At 45.1% G+C, this 4,526-nt stretch overlaps 1 long non-coding RNA gene across 2 annotated transcripts; it reads left to right on the plus strand.

Annotated features, from left to right (window-relative positions):
- Positions 1 to 853: 853 nt before the first annotated feature.
- Positions 854 to 3,136, plus strand: LOC310767621. 2 transcript variants are annotated; one of them, XR_014550973.1, is made up of 2 exons: positions 854 to 1,509; positions 2,891 to 3,136. It is a non-coding gene; the product is annotated as an uncharacterized lncRNA (long non-coding RNA). The 2 variants fall into 2 exon arrangements; XR_014550974.1 differs by having other exon boundaries at positions 2,894 to 3,136.
- The last annotated feature ends 1,390 nt before the right edge of the window (positions 3,137 to 4,526 follow it).

Here is a 4,526-nt window from a genome sequence, read left to right on the forward strand (position 1 = left end):
AGAACAGAAATCATGCTCCGGCGGCGCAGCGGCAGCAGCAGGAGGCCCCATTAGCTAAAGTGGTGCTTCAGGTTAAGAACAGTTTCAGGTTAAGAACGGACCTTCGGAACGAATTAAGTACTTAACCCAAGGTACCACTGTATACCACAGATCAGGAAGATACCACCAGGGTTAAGGTGATGTAGGTGTTTGTTTAGCTAATAGCTAAAATGATTTAGCTAGTGGTGATTGGTGGGACAGCTTGGGTAAGAGTAAAATAAAAATGAAGACAACTCAGTAGATGGACTGGAGCAGCAAGGCAGAAGAGCCTGGGCCTGGATCTCCCAAGAAATGCTGTTTGCTTTTGAGGAAGTTGTTGCTGCATTAAAGATCAGCGCTCTGTGCTTGCCTCCTTCCCCCAGGCTCAGCTTGTACCTTTATAAATAAGCATATGTCTCTGGTGCTGTCTCCTCACAAGGGAAATGACCCTGGAGCTCCCAGCCATGGGAGGAGTGCGGTAGCAATACTGAGGAGGATGTAAAGGAATTCATTCTCTCTCCCATACTATTGGTACCCTTCTTTCCCAGCCCTGTCTGTATTTCGGAAAAGTTGGTTTTGCTGAATTTCCCATATTCAGAATGAACGGGACTACCAAGCATATTCTGAAGCAAGAAAGATATTGTAAGGCAAGAATCTTCCTTTGGAGGAGTTGATGCCTTTGCCCTGTTGATGAATGCTAAAGGCCTGACCCTGCAGCCCACCTAAGCATGTTGGTCACTGACCTTCCCTCCCCTCTCTCCTGTTGTGACTCTTGTTTCCTTGGCAGCCGAGGCTGGTATTATGGGCAGTGACATTGTTCCTGTGCCTGGGTTTACCTGAGCACATCACGAGGCACAGTGAAGTCCATAACTACCTACCACAAGGTCAAAAGGAGCCCATTATAGAGATACTGTGTCCAGCAGCACAAGGCTACAGGAAGGAGCAGCTGGCTAGGCAGCTTGCACAAACACTTTAACAAGATGTTAGAAAATCAATTCCAATAACTGAGACCTTAAACCTGGAGAGTATTAGAGCTTTATTGGCTGCCCTAACATATTCATAGCCGCAGCCTCACACAGGCACACAACACCTGACCTCCCTTTCTCCCTTGGTGCTAAGGCCAGGCAACAATTTCTTCTTTTGAGACTATGTTGGAGCTGAGCAGAATTAGTATAGCCAGTCTGTGGTTTGGAAACCCCCAGAATGTTGAATTTGGTGGTGGCCCTTTTCCATCAGTAGAAGGTCTGCTCCCTAATCCCTTGTCTGCTAACATTGAGGCAGGAAGCCCAGGGGAGAGAAAGTGTTCTTGCTTTGGTGGGAAAAGCTGGCTGCTCTTTGTTGCATTCGAATCTGCATTATTAAAGCCCTCATATGGCCTGGAGGCTTCAGGACATGGAAAGAAGATACCTGCTGCTTGCAGTTATTGCGCCCTGCCTCATCCCACCCAGGTGCTCACCAGCATTTTCAGTCTGGAAGAAGAGCACAGATGGGGTAAGAGCTGGTCTACTGGGACGGCGAGTGGGTGGTGCTGATGACAAGCAGAATGAGGATAGCCAAGGAAAGCCAAGCGCCTACGCACCTACCAAATACCAAAGCATTAATGCCAATGTGCCATCCAGTCTGCAGCTAGCCCAGTATGTCCAACTTAGGTGCAGCATCTCTGAGAGTTTTATATTTTCAGGATGCTTTGGTGCACAGACTGAAGGTACGGTGCTAAATCCACCCAGACTCATCTTGGATGTACAGCTGAAGTTGGGTTGATCTGTGTGTGGAGGCCAGTATCAAGCTCTGACCTGTAATGACCTTTGGAGGGGAGAGAAGGAGCTCTTCTGTGTCTTTCTTGGGACCTTCTCAGTCTCCTCTTCTGAAAGGCTTCTCCAGGGCTCTCTCTATGTGGATGACATGATTCAGATCCCATTCAGCATGGCATGGTCACGGCCATATCCCTTTCAGTGCCTTTGAATACATAATGGATGCATTATGACATACGTGGTGCTTTGCTTTTTGGCCTTGGGTGCAAGTATTAGTCAACTCCCTGGTTAAGCTGTACATCGGGAGAATAATTGAGTGAAGAAGCTACAGCCTTTTGTGTCTTCTAGTGTAGGTGAAGAATGTGTCATACCTAGATTATGGGCCTTTCCAGTGGACAGAAGTGGTGTCCTGGGGCTATTGGTCATCAGGTTATCGCAAAGGCTCCAAGTGATCTTCCCAAAGCAAGGGCTTAAATTCCTGGGAATCTGAATTTGTATTGTTACCTGTTCCATCTTGAAAAGGAAAATACCCCATCACTTCAGAGTGCATTTCCCCCACTTGGTTTGTTTGCTTTTTGCTAGTTCACATTATGTTTCCCAAGCACTCAAAGGCATAAGCCAAGGTTGCAGTTTAAATACAGTTCCTCCAGCAGTTAGCTCCTCCATTGCCATGTTGGGGGGGGGGTAAGATGCTTGTGTGACCCATGGGGGCCTGATTGGTTAATATCTGTGACATCACTAATGATGATGAATGTTCCCCCCCCCCCCAATAACTGTGCAATTGGCACGGGAGGCATTTTAAAAGGGTGAGCACTTCCCAACTGCATTGTCTGAGCTTCACTTTTTAAAGTGAAAAACTCATGAAAGATTGTCTCCTTCCTCCCATCCTTAAGGATGTGTTCTCAAGTGCATCATCAGGCTTTTAAAAGAGAGAGAGAAACAAATTGATTCCCTCTAACCTGCTCTTGCCACCCTAAATTAGACAACTGCTTTCTGTAATATTTTGCTTGTTTTCCTAGATACTGAAATCCCTTTTGATGCATCCACAGCTCACAGCCACACGGGTTTTATATTTTCGGATAGGTGGGATCAATTCTTATATGGTTGTTCTTTCTTCCCAGCAGTGCTAGGTGCAACCTGAAACCTTCAGAGCACCTATCAGAGCCTTACTTGAATGCCTGCTACCTTCTCCCACGTTCCATCTTGAGACTGAGACCAAATGCAGATCTTGTGGCTTCACTATCAGACAACTTCCCTCCCTCCGACTTGGCTTCCTATGTAGCCTGATGAAAAATCTGGAGAATTCAAAATCTTGCAGACAATTTTGTGACATTCTGGTTGGCCTAAATAAAGATATTGCTCTGGTATGGATTTTGAAATCAATATTCATGTTGCTTTGGAAAAAGCATTCTGTGACTGAATACAGTGTCGTAGCTGGGTTTGTGTGTGCCCAGTCAGGATTTCTGGCCCGGGTGAAGCCTCCAGAGGGGCGCCATTGAGGCTCCCAGCCTCCCTGTCTGGGCTTCAGCCAGAGAGAAAGATGAAAAAGTGAACGGCAGCCGCAAGCTCCATCCTTCCCCTTTCCCCTTTCCCCATGAAGCATTTACAATGCGATGCAGAGAGAGGGGGAGTTGGAAAATCTGGAGAGGCTGCGTGACTCTCACAGTGATGCAGAAGATGAGATCCCCTGTGGGTTTGCTACTGTGTGAGAAATAAATTCTGGAGGGACAGAGGGAGGGGCAGGAAGCTGAGGAAGAGAATCAGTTGGACTAGATGATCCTTGGGGTCCCTTCCAACTCTACAATTCTACGATCCCTTGAACGTGTTTAAATAGCTAAAGTTAAGTCATTTTACAGACTATACATGATCTACACACAGGAAAGTTAGGGGTGTGTGAGCATTTTTCCTGCCAGAGGCAGTTCCCGGGCAAGCTGTGGTCAGTCTGGCTGCATTAGGATTGCAATGGAAGGGCACTTTCTACTTTAGACTTGCAAAAAACATTTCTTCACGTGACGCGGAACCTAAAATGACTACAAAATTATCGTTTCCTAAAATGAGTAATCAAACAAAAATAAAATTGAAAGGAATCTTGTTGAAGCTTACTCTGGAGTAAATTTACACATCAAAACTCCTTGAAAGGGTTTCCACAGAACCAAGAAGAGGGGTGGGTGACAAAACACCTCAAACAGGCCATTTTTTTAAAAAAAGGAAACCGGAGGGTCTTGGCTGATCTTGTGGAAAGTCAGTATTTTAATGATCCTGTGACCAAATAAATACAAATCAAAACCTGACCTCAGATTGCTGCACATGGAAGTTCTACTTTTGACAAACAATTTGCTTTTACTGGAAGGTATGCTCATTTTCCATTTGGTCATAAAGTCGTAATACTTCTTAGGATTCCTATGTATTCAAATGATATATTGCCTAATTTTTATGCTCTTGACCCAGGTGACAGTAAGCCTAGTTTCGGCTCTACTGAATATACTAGCTCAACTCCTGTCCCTGGGAGTTGTGTGTTAAGCAGGTATATAGGGATGGGGATAATTTCTATTAATTTCACTTTTAAAGGCAAACCTATCTAAGTTGTACTTTCAGAAACTATACATGAACCAAAGTAAAGTCGTCCTTCAAAATGTGCACTTCTCTGAATTTTGCAGTGCAGTTCTCCTGCCAAGTAATTCACACAAAAAATGCATGTACTGGGCTGAAGTGTGCCTAAAAATGCATATATTTTATTGTTATAGTGGTGTTTTAGCG

This window comes from Podarcis filfolensis (assembly GCF_964270895.1).
Source record: "Podarcis filfolensis genome assembly, chromosome: 7".
Taxonomy (NCBI): Eukaryota; Metazoa; Chordata; class Lepidosauria; order Squamata; family Lacertidae; genus Podarcis; species Podarcis filfolensis.